Source organism: Podarcis raffonei, chromosome 3, assembly GCF_027172205.1.
Source record: "Podarcis raffonei isolate rPodRaf1 chromosome 3, rPodRaf1.pri, whole genome shotgun sequence".
In the NCBI taxonomy this organism is placed as follows: Eukaryota; Metazoa; Chordata; class Lepidosauria; order Squamata; family Lacertidae; genus Podarcis; species Podarcis raffonei.
In genome coordinates, this window is record NC_070604.1 from 7,806,523 (window position 1) to 7,819,101 (window position 12,579).

At 43.7% G+C, this 12,579-nt stretch overlaps 1 long non-coding RNA gene across 1 annotated transcript in view; it reads left to right on the plus strand.

Annotated features, from left to right (window-relative positions):
• The window catches only part of LOC128409932 (uncharacterized), a 158,316-nt gene that overhangs the window by 115,489 nt on the left and 30,248 nt on the right, over positions 1-12,579 (plus strand). The window lies entirely within an intron of this gene.

Sequence of the window (12,579 nt, forward strand, 5' to 3'; positions counted from 1 at the left end):
TAAGTTCCTCTGAGCATGAACAGAAAGCTGTCTTGGGACTATTGGACTCTTGGCGCCCTTCCCAGGAAAGGGGTTTCAGAGTGTTCAGATATGTTTCAATCTCTTGTTCTGCCATGGTTCCCGGACAGAAAGCAAGTTGCAATGTGGTTCTTTAGCAAGGCCAGAAGGCATCAGAAAGGCCTGAGAAACAATGGGCGGTTCTCTACCTTTGTTACAGCAGAGCAGAATGTTTCTGATGCTTAGCTGCTGAGAAAATGATTTTGAAAAGCTTTGAGCCTGCTTTGGTGGGGGGTGACTTCGGGCCTAGGTGAGGTCACCTGTCCTCACCTTCCTTCAATGTAGCTGTAACAACAACAACAACAACAATAATAACCTATTATTTATACCCCGCCCATCTGGCTGGGCTTCCCCAGCCACTCTGGGCGGCTTCCAACCCAGTATTAAAATACATCAAACATTAAAAGCTTCCCTAAACAGGGCTGGACCACAAAGAAGGCTGATCCCCGAAGAATTGATGCTTTTGAATTATGGTGCTGGAGGAGATCCTTGAGCGTCCCATGGACTGCAAGAAGATCAAACCTCTCCATTCTGAAGGAAATCAGCCCTGAATGAGAAGAGAAGACTCCTTGGGAAAGACCCTGATGTTGGGAAAGATGGAGGGCACAAGGAGAAGGGGACGGCAGAGGATGAGATGGTTGGACAGTGTTCTCGAAGCTACCAGCATGAGGGAGGCAGGGGGAGACAGGAGTGCCTGGCGTGCTCTGGTCCAGGGGGTCACGAAGAGTCGGACACGACTAAACGACTAAACAACAACAACAACAAACAGGGCTGCCTTCAGATGCCTTCTGAAAGTTTGGTAGTTGTTGTTCTCTTTGACATCTTGTGGGAGGGCGTTCCACAGGGCGGGCACTGCTACTGAGAAGGCCCTCTGCCTGGTTCCCTGTAACTTGGCTTCTCGCAGTGAGAAGGCCCTTGGCACTGGATCTCAGTGTCCGGGCTGAATGATGGGGGTGGAGATGCTCCTTCAGGTATACTGGACCGAGGCCGTTTAGGGCTTTAAAGGTCAGCACCAACACTTTGAATTGTGCTCAGAAACGTCTGGGGAGCCAATGTAGGTCTTTCAAGACCGGTGTTATGTGGTCTCAGCGGCCGCTCCCAGTCACCAGTCTAGCTGCCGCATTCTGGGTTAGTTGCAGTTTCTGGGTCACCTTCAAAGGTAGCCCCACGTAGAGCGCATTGCAGTAGTCCAAGCAGGAGATAACCAGAGCATGCATCACTCTGGTGAGACAGTCCACAGACAGATAGGGTCTCAGCCTGCGTACCAGATGGAGCTAGTAAACAGCTGCCCTGGACACAGAATTGACCTGCGCCTCCATGGACAGCTGTGAGTCCAAAATGACTCCCAGGCTGCGCACCTGGTCTTTCAGGGGCACAGTTACCCCATTCAGCACCAGGGAGTCCTGAAACAGTACTTCTTTTTTTAAAAAAAAATAATTTTTATTAACTGGCCAATCACATCAAATTAAATCACATCACATAAATTCCGAATTACAAAGCCAAATTTTAAATTTTGTTGGGGGGACCCATATTTCAAGATCCGAAGGGGAATTCTGATCATCTTCTTGCTGCTGCGTTAATGTCCAAATCAGTCCAAATCAGTCCAAACAGAGTTCATAATTCTATCCCATCTTATCTTGCTGTTTCCACATCACATCTTGTTCATATATATTTTTTTTCTTTATGATCTCTTCTGATAGTCTCCTTAAGCCGATAAACACCAGTAGTAATACTAATCCTGTGTGAATTTTCCATTCTTCCAATCCTCAAATCGAGATGGTTTCCATATATCATCTCCTTCATAGATAACATCGCTCTTTCCATCATAATCTCGCAAAACTGTCGCTCTTAAGTCCCACTGAGGAGTTTAATCCACAATATATAAACAGCTCTGTTTCTCTCTTTCTCCTCCCAGACTCAAGACCTCCGACAGAACTTCCCAATATGGCGATGGCATTTTTAACTGCGTCATTCCAAAGCTCTTATACATTCCACACTCTTCTTAAAACATGCTTTGGTTCGAAAGTTTATCTCCACACAGCCTTAAATCCACAGCTTAAGTCCTTAAAACGACATTTTTGACTCGTGAGGGGAGGGGATTCTTGTTTAATCACATAAGAAAAGAAAGGAAAGTTTTTTCCCCCTCCCCCATCAGTCATTTGCCGTACCATGTCTTAGCGTATCTTTTCATGTTTTATTCTGTCTTGTTTTATCAGAGATCTCTTCTGTTAGCAGTCTTTACTCCCCCTTCTTCCTTGAAATATGTGCATTCGCCTCATCCAAATTGTTTCTTTTGAAGTTCTTGCAGCTAGTGGCGCAAATCAGGGACGGCGTCCAGGAGTGCCGAAATCCCACAGGAGGGCTTTGTGCCTAGTGCCCCCATCCCCACAAATTCGGGGGTGGTATAGGGCACAGCAGGCAAGGGCCGTTCCCCCCCCCATCCTGGGGGGGTTAGGGAGGCTAATTACTCCCATCATAGCCTCCAAATTACCTTGTGTGGGTCGGAGAGATGTTATTGTCAGCCATCTTCCGATGCGCCCCCTAGTGGCCCCCCTCGTCCTGAAACAGTACTTCTGTCTTGTCAGGATTCAACCTCAATCTGTTAGCTGCCATCCATCCTCCAACCGCCTCCAGACACTCACACAGGACCTTCACTGCCTTGACTGGTTCTGATTTAAAAGAGAGGTGTAAAAGAGAAGAGATGCAAGAGCGGTTCACAGCATAAAAAAATATAAGGAGACGTAATGCATAATAAGAACAAAACAAAAAACCCTCCCTCCCACAAATGCCCCCCAAACTCCCCTTTGAAGGGTATCAGATGTTAGCCAAGGGGCTGGTTGAAGAAGGTTTTCGCCTGGTGCCTCAAGGTGTGTAATGAAGGCACCTGGTGAGCCTCCTTGGGGAGTGGGCCACAAACAGGGAGCCATCAATGCATCCCCAACTCCCACGTCGCCTGTGATCCTTGTGGCAGCAGAGATCCACTGAGAACTGTACCCTTCATGCACTTGTCTTCACTCCCATCTAAAGCTATCCTGTGGTAGCTGATTCCATAAGTTAATTAGGTGTGTGTGTGTGTGTAAATCAGATGTAATGAAAAACCACAGATTCTGGGAAAGCCAACAGGCACCAGGCACCTATTTTTAATCTCATGGAGTTCTTCAGGATTATTTAACGGAGGCTGATGTCTGTAAGAGGCAAGCCCAGAAGGCCTAGGCCTGGCAGGCCACAGGAGAGGAATAGAATACAGTGGTACCTTGGGTTACAGACGCTTCAGGTTACATACGCTTCAAGTTACAGACTCCGCTAACCCAGAAATAGTGCTTCAGGTTAAGAACTTTGCTTCAGGATGAGAACAGAAATCGTGCGGTGGCAGCAGGAGGCCCCATTAGCTAAAGTGGTGCTTCAGGTTAAGAACAGTTTCAGGTTAAGAACGGACCTCCGGAACGAATTAAGTTCTTAACCCGAGGTACCACTGTATAATGCTTTCACTTTTGCATGCAAAGACTGAGGAAAAGAGAGGGGGGAAGCGGTCTGCTAAGCTGCAAAAATGGCCAGGGCGATAATAAGCGATCAAGGGCAATATTCCATCATAGAGTCTGAAGGCATCTGTTAAGTTCTTTATTTAATGTCTATACTGCCCTTCATCTGATGATCAGAGGTTGGTTTACAATATAAAAACACAAAAATATGTAACACAGTAGCAAACAACTAGATTGGCTAGTTAAACGATGCTTTTTCACAATAAATGGGAGGCAAGGGTGACACTGAGACTTTTCTAGCAAACGAGGTGCCTTGTGTGATGTGGAGACCACACTCCAGATTTCTATTGTGTAAGGCTGGCAACTTTTAACAGCCTCTCTTTCTACGTTATGTAGATATAAATACAGGCTCAGAGGGGACCCACAGATGTCATCCAGACTAACCTTCCTCCCCAGTCTGATATCAATACTTTGTAGGCAGACAGCTGTTTGCCACCGTGACAAGGACCGGCCTGGTACGTTTTGCTTCCTGATTTGAAGGACAGTATTGTGTGAAAATAAATAAATATATATACACACACACACACACAAACACAAACACACGGGACGCAGGTGGCGCTGTGGGTTAAACCACAGAGCCTAGGACTTGCTGATCAGAAGGTCGGCGGTTCAAATCCCCACGATGGGGTGAGCTCCCGTTGCTCAGTCCCTGCTCCTGCCAACCTACCAGTTCGAAAGCACGTCAAAAGTGCAAGTAGATAAATAGGTACCACTCTGGCGGGAAGGTAAACGGCATTTCCATGCCCTGCTCTGGTTCGCCAGAAGCGGCTTAGTCATGCTGGCCACATGACCCGGAAGCTGTACGCCGGCTCCCTCGGCCAATAAAGCGAGATGAGCGCCGCAACCCCAGTCGGCCACAACTGGACCTAATGGTCAGGGGTCCCTTTACCTTTTACACACACACACTCAGCCATTTGTTCTCCTAAACACTCCACTTTTCTGCCTGAGTATAGCAAAGATGATTGCTTATAATGCCATCAGGTAAGTTAGAAAAGTCTCGTGTTTTTTGAAAAATTACACGATTCCCCCAGCAAAAGGCATATGCAGAAAATATAACTAGATTTACTTTGGCATTGGTGATGGGACAGCATCCTCCACCGGTGCTGAGGGCAGCAGGCTAACTGAGGAGCTGCCAAGTGGGCTGCTATAGAGGGCTGGGGGTGTTGTTAATGGGACTGCTGCCAGAGCCTCAGGCACCTGCCTCACTGGCTAATCCTGTGCCATACATGGGCCTGTCTCTCTCCCTGCCCGCATTACCAATTTAGCCTTTGAGTCAAAGGACTGTGCTTCCTTTTGGTGTAATTCTATTAGAAAGATGTGCTATCTGCCCTCTTACAAGGGAGTGTTTCTCATCAACATTTAAATGCAAAAGTAAACGATACAAGAGAACAAGCACGATTTTCACTTCAGGGTTATTTCCCTGAGATCGTACAGGGCTTTCTGATTAAAGCTTTTTCGGTCTTTCTTCTTTTTCAAAATGGTAGATAGAAAAGAGATACGGGTTAAGATTAGGGTAATTGGCACGTACCACAAAGAGTCTCCTGGACGTGAGCTAGATGAAATGACAGGATGTGTTTGGGCAACATTTTGCGCGACCAGAGCTGGATTGGTTAAATGAAGGCTTTTGTTATATGTTGTAAGTCGGAGGCAAATCTCTTACAGGATCTTGTAAGTCCGAGACAAATGAAACAAATCAGAAGCAAATTAAAAATGGTTATGCTTTGAGAGGCAGAGCAGTACTCTATCTCTCTTTTTTTGGTGACATCCTTTGCTGGCATCCTAAATACATGTTTAGGGTGCCTATTGGGTAATCCAACACTGTTTGCAGCACCGTCTTAGGCGTTTGATGGGCTTTAATCCCAAATAAGTGTGTACAGTATGATCAGATTTTGCACAATTTCAACCTTACGTAGTTGAAAGCCAACCGGTTGAAATCTCGCAAATTACATTGCACGCAAGGCGGAGAGCTTGCATGGAAAGAGCTTTTAAATTCTCAGACTTGCTTAGCAGGCTCTGGGATGCTCTCACAAGATCTCGCAGGAACTCAGACAGTCCCGTGGGATCTTCTGAGAGCATCTCAGAGCCTGGTAAGCAAGTCTGAGGGCCTAAAAGCTCTCTGCCTTGCTTGGAAGATAAAGATGGTCAAACGGGGGCAGTTCCAAGGAGGTGGTTCGGGTATATACATTTTTGCATATATGCACCCCCTCCTGGAATATATCCACTGCACAAGATGTGATCATACTGTGCAGAATTGCGGCTTCAATAAACTCAGGACACTATTGATGTTCTAATAGATGCGGTATGTTCTGTGCTGATTACGCTTTTTTCATTGGCAATAAATTTCAGTGTTGGACTCCCTAATCCCTTGTGGTCTAATGCAGCCATGTGTAGTCAATGTAAAGTCTACATGATTGACTTGAGTTTTCATCATGTATTCTAATATGAAGTATTCCCATACTTGGAACTGAACTGGAATACGGAAATACCGGCAGGAGGAAACGGGGAGATGAAAGGCTGCAATCTTAACCCCACTTAACCCTCCAGTAACAGGTTATTGTTGGTTTGCGGCAGGCTCTAAAGGGCACCGACAGACAGAACAAAAGGCCCCAAATTTCTCTAGCACATTTTCCATATACATTGGTACCTCGGGATGCGAATGGGATCCGTTCCGGAGCCCCGTTCACATCCTGAATGGAACGTAAGACGCAACGGTTCACGGCTTGTGTTTTGCTGCTTCTGCGCATGCGCATGACATCATTTTGAGTGCATGCGCAAGTGGCGAAACCCAGAAGTAACGCGCTCCGTTTTCCAGGTTGCCACAGAGCGCAACCCGAAAGTGCTCAACCTGAAGCACATTCAACCCGAGGTATGACTGTACAAAATTCGATTACACGGGCAATATCCCTTGCATACTGATACAGCTCCCTTGCATCTTGGACATTTTTCTCCTGTTTTGACATCTGACTTAGGCCAGGATAGTCAGGTGAACACCACCTGAAATATATGAGCATCTGAGTTTTAATCAATTGCAGCACAATCCTAACCATGCCTATGAAGAAGCAAGTCTCTTGAATTCAATGGGATTACTCCCAGGTATAGTGAGGCTAGGATCTATCAAATAAATTTGCATGGGGGCAAAGAACAACATTTCTGAAGCAAGAAGTGTTTTTTTAGAATATCACACATGTAGTGAACGTCCCAAAAGAATGCATCTTTTAAACTGATGCTTATCACCTGCACTTTTTATAAGTACTTAAAAAAAATTAGTAACTTAAACCAATATCTGCAGCTGGATTGGTAATTTAGCTAATTAAAAGTTTATCCAATTTCATTTAATTGCTGCAGCTCTATTTAATATCAAATATAGTATTTGATAAGGTGACATAAACCCAGCTCAGTTTGACAAAAAGAACTGGCACCTTTGCTCTATTAATGGCAAAATTAGACTGACTAGATGAGCGTCAAGGGGAAAATCTCCCCGTTTTCTGTCTGTTTTATACAACCTAGAAGTTGGAGCAGGCCTTTTCAGGTGATCAAAAGGTGATTTATTTGATTTCAGTACCATAAAGCATCAAATTCATTTGGCAGTCTATAGATTGGGAACAAATTATGCTTGAACCTAGAGTGCACTTGAGAGCTCTGCTTTAGGTGAATATGGGCCCTGTTTCAAGGATTAACAGCTACAGTAGCTCGATTTAGGAACTGCAGTCACAATAATTCAAAATTCATTTTTAAGATAGGTCCCACCTGTCAGATTGTCAATGAGGACTTCTTTCAATTAGACAACTTTATTGTAATGAAGAATGCCAACGGCATGATTTAGTAGCTGTTCTGCTATAAATTACACTCACCAGTAGCCACACAATCCATATTTGCTCCTGAACAAATTGAATGGCCATAACTTACGGCAGGCGAAAAGAGCTTTATTGGCAAGCATATCAAAGTACTGTACCGTGTAGTCACAAGTGTTTTTCTGGACAATCTATAGGATCCAGCATGCACGCTTCATGCAGTTACAATCTGATGCATGTGATGATCTGTGGGTTGCAGGTACTAATCTATTCTAATGCTGCAGAAAAGAACAGGGTATCTTGGGCCCCATCCTAAACCCTACTCAAGGAACTCTCTTTATAACCAAAGCATCTCTTTCATTTTTCCAGAAGGTGTTGGGACACTCAGTTTGTTGTGTGTAAAAGAGAATATTCAGTGTGGATGAGCCAAAGCATTCTATCAGTCCATAACCTCACACATCTCAGTTGAAAGCTGAAGGCTGCTATTGAAGCTCCCTGGTCTTCCATAACACCTCAGCAGTGCCACAGGCTGATAGCACCCACGCCACGCCGCACTGAGGCAGTAATTGATGCAAAAGGGGCCCAAACCAAGTACTTCTACTTCTCAGAGGTCCAGTATTGCTCTATTTGCAGTCCTTGTTTTGCTGATTTCATTTAATATTCTAATTTTCTGTGATTGTTAATTTGGGGTTTTCATCAGCTGTACAACATAAACATCACAATTATAACAAATAAAGGCTTGACATATCTCGCTTTGCATGTCATGAGTCTATCTCATATATTAGTTTCACCTTTTAAGTTGAATTACTGAAATAAATGAACTTTTCCACAATATTCTAATTTTCCGAGTTTCACCTGTATACACACCAAAACACACACACAGGGTAGTGGCACAGGAACCTGTCATCTGGAACATTTTGCTGCCTTCAGGCATGGCATAGCTCCCTGAGAAAAGTTCAGGTTTTAGAAGCACTGATTTCCAATGAAACAGACTTGTCTGATGCAAAAAAAAAAAACCTTAAATGAAAAGACAATTTAAGTGTAGTGCATTAGTTTGACAATCCCTCCTCCTTTTGTTTAGCACTTAAACCACTTACGCAATGGAGAGGAGGAGCTGGATTCCAAAATTTTTGAAGCTGCCTTCTGTTTGCCCAGATACATGCAACCCTTACATGCCTGTTGGAATCTACTGCGTGCTGTAGAACTCAGTCTTAAAATGAAATCATGTAAGTCACGGCGACAAGGTCTCCTTGATTGTTCAAGTTCCTCAAAAGGCCTGGAAATCATAATACATTTGAATCAGTACGGATTTGTACCTTTCCGATATACTGTACTGAATAACTTTTATTTAGTTCTTCTCTTGCTTGGAAAACACGGCTTCACCTTCTGCAATGTTGACATTTCCCCACTAGAGGACAGGGTCAGAATACCTTCCACTGTTTCGTAAGATAGACGGGGCTATCTTATATCTTAATGCATGGTCCATTTTTGAAATCCTGCACCTACTCTGAAATAAAATGCTTAAGTTGCAGGCACATAATCTCAAATCAAATATATTGACAAGGCCATTGCTCTCCATTTAGCTTAAACAAGAAGTATTACCAGTAATTCACAGCTTCCTTAACCCAGAGCTATTCTTGTTGTTTCCTATCAAATGTTTATGCCTTTTTTAAAAAAAGATGTGACAATACAACTCAACTCTGAAATTGCTTAACAATGCTAATATTAGTCTGGTTTTATTCACTCTTGGATCTAGATTAATTTTTTGATTCATATGAAACAAAAAAAGCAATGCATTGCAGCTATTGAAATTCCCAGGGGGAGTGAAATACCCATTTTATCTTAGAGAGGGGCATTCAAGATCTAGACTTGCCTCCACACTAGGCTGCTTAATAGTTTGTCCCAGACTCATATTCACTTACATTTTCAGACACATATCTATTTTGTTTACTATGAGACATGCTGCTGGAATTTGTATGCCACATGTAATTTAACTCTTATCTGGCCATTTGGCCAAACTGGGTTGGCATTTTGTCATTTCATGGACTACTGCAATGCACTCTATGTGGAGCTACCTTTGAAGGTGACCCGGAAACTACAACTAACCCAGAATGCAGCAGCTAGATTGGTGACTAGGAGCGGCCGCCGAGACCACATAACACCGGTCTTGAAAGACTGACATTGGCTCCCAGTACATTTCCGAGCACAATTCAAAGTGTTGGTGCTGACCTTTAAACCCCTAAACGGCCTCAGTTCATTATACCTGAAGGAGCATCTCCACCCCCATCATTGTAACCGGACAATGAGGTCCAGCGCCAAGGGCCTTCTGGCGGTTCCCTCACTGAGAGAAGCCAAGTTACAGGGAACCAGGCAGAGGGCCTTCTCGGTGGTGGCACCCACCTTTGGAACACCCTTCAGATGTCAAATAGAACAACTACCATACTTTTAGAAGACATCTGAAGGCAGTCCTGTTTAGGGAAGCTTTTAATGTTTGATGGATTACTGTATTTTAATATTTTGTTGGAAGCCGCCCAGAATTGCTGGGGAAGCCCAGCCAGATGGGCGGGGGTATAAATAATAAATTATTATTATATTATATTATTATTATTATTATTATTCCAAGAGTCACGTGAAGGCTTATTATTATTATTATTATTATTATTATTACAAGCTTGCATAACATTGGGATGGACATATTATGTACTGCTAATTTTCTGTAAGCTCGGTTTATAGACATTTTAACATTGCAGCCCTCACGCCCTGATCTTTGTTGAAGGGGGATGAGGACATGTTGGAAGTGCCCCATCAGCCGTGGGGGGAGGGGGGACGTCCCCTCTGCCACTGCAAAGTCCCCCACTGTGTTTAGCTGCATAGGAAACTACTGCTGGCATTTTTCTCCAGAAAGCCCTGAAACAAAATTATATAGACTTCTTGATGAACCTAATTCTTGGGCCCATCAGCAGAGCCAGCTCAGAGATGGTACAGTGAAAACACAAGAAACCCGTCCCCACATTCCACCCTAAGGCCTGCTGTTCCCCAGTTGGTTTTAGGATTTCTAGCTGCAAAATTGGCGGTCCTCCATATATTTTGGACGCGGGTGGCGCTGTGGGTTAAACCACAGAGCCTAGGGCTTGCCGATCAGAAAGTCGGCAGTTCGAATCCCTGCAACGGGATGAGCTCCCGTTGCTCAGTCCCAGCTCCTGCCAACCTAGCAGTTCAAAAGCACCTCAAAGTGCAAGTAGATAAATAGATACTGCTCCGGCGGGAAGGTAAACAGCGTTTCCGTGTGCTGCTCTGGTTCGCCAGAAGCGGCTTAGTCATGCTGGCCACATGACCCGGAAGCTGTACGTCGGTTCCCTCGGCCAATAAAGCGAGATGAGCGCCGCAACCCCAGTCGGCCACGACTGGACCTAATGGTCAGGGATCCCTTTACCTTTACCATATATTTTAGGGTTCAGTTACTGAAGCTATCAGCTCTACAGTGTTAAGATTAAAACAAAAAGGCTTTAAAAGTTGACATACCTTTGTCTTGGGAGACGGTGGAAGAGTGCGCCTTTGGGGTTGAAGTCAAACCATTGAGAGAGTTATAGTGCCTGGTTGTGCTGCAGCAGATGCAACATGTTTCTTTCTTTCTGTGCTCCTCCCAGCGGTCATTTCTTGTCTGGAACTTCTTATGCCTGCATGCCGATGCACATTTAACTGGGAGCACTTCCTCTTGAGTTCAGTGGAATTTATTTCTGAGTAGACATGCATAGGCTGACACTACGCAGCTACAGTTCTGTGTACAATTTACTTGTAATGTAGCCTTATGAGGCTTTGCCCTCGGGTGGGAAAAATATTGCGCCCGGGAAAGGGAAGTGGGAGTCAACAGACACTCAAGGAATAGTTTCAGAGAAAAGGCTTTTTATTTCTACCATCCATGAACTGGTAGAAGGAGCAAGTGTGATAAGTCACAAAAGCATGCACGAAGTTCACAGTCATGTGCACAAGCATATATACCCCTTTCTAGTTCCCTCCTCCTTTCTCCTCCCTCAGGAGTCCTCTGAGCATGAACAGAAAGCTGTCTTGGGACTATTGGGACTCTTGGCACCCTTCTCAGGAAAGGGGAATGAGAGTGGTTCAGCCTGTCCAAAGATGTCCAAGAAGTTGCAACTGGAATGAGAGAAGATTCATTTCTCACGCCTGCTATGAACAGAGCCTATTCATTAGCCTTTAAAAGTAACATTTTGCCTTTTGCCACAGCATCTTGTGAGAAAAGCAGAGAAGAGCAGAGAAAAGCTGTTTTGGATTTTTGGAAGACAAAAGGAGTTTTGGACAGTTTTGAGGCCTGGTTGATTATTGAAGCCTGGGGTGATTTCACAGACAGGATTTGGGTATTCTGTCCCTTCAGTAAGACCCTTTTAACTCCGTGGGGCTTACTTCCAAAACAAGCAAAATCCATGCTGCACAACACAGAAATCAAGATGTTTGACACAAAGTCATCAAGCAGATCATTCTGTTGGCCTGGAATATGATGCAGTAATAACGTGGTCTTTTGAGAAGTTCTGGAAATCATAGTTTTACAATTCCTTTGTTTTATCTGAAACTTTGCAATATGTTTCTACTGCAAAATTTATTTATTTTTAAGGAACATCTTCAAGACTGCAAACTATTTCACAGGACTGGTCACACATATCACTTCTACGACAAAATACTTTTTATTTTAAAACTGTCCACAGCTTCACTCAAGGCAAGCATCCAGTTCTGGCATGTGTGGATTTTTCCAACCTTGTGGAAAATCATGTTCAAAGTGATTCTCAGTGCACTGTATATGCATACTTTGGAAGCTTAGATGTTTCTCACTTAATCAAAATAAAATTTGACTTGGAATCTCTTCAGTGATTCAGATGTAGTGCTTCTTCTGTGCTTTTCTGACATTTTATATTATTTTCTGTTGATCTGTTAAACCTTTCAACTTATTTTATTATGCTTTTATTGTCTGTAGATTTAGATTACATTGATCTTGAAAAAGAATAAAAGCTTGTTCAAAACACCAAATTGATGTGGGGAATTAAATTTTATTCATATTCAACTGCTTTCTAAGCACAAGCACAAAATTAGTTTAAGCAAATTTGATCTTAAAGGTAAAATGTTTGTAAATTGAGCCAAGTTGGTTTTAATATCAAAATAGGTGTGGTCAAGCAGAAAGCCAT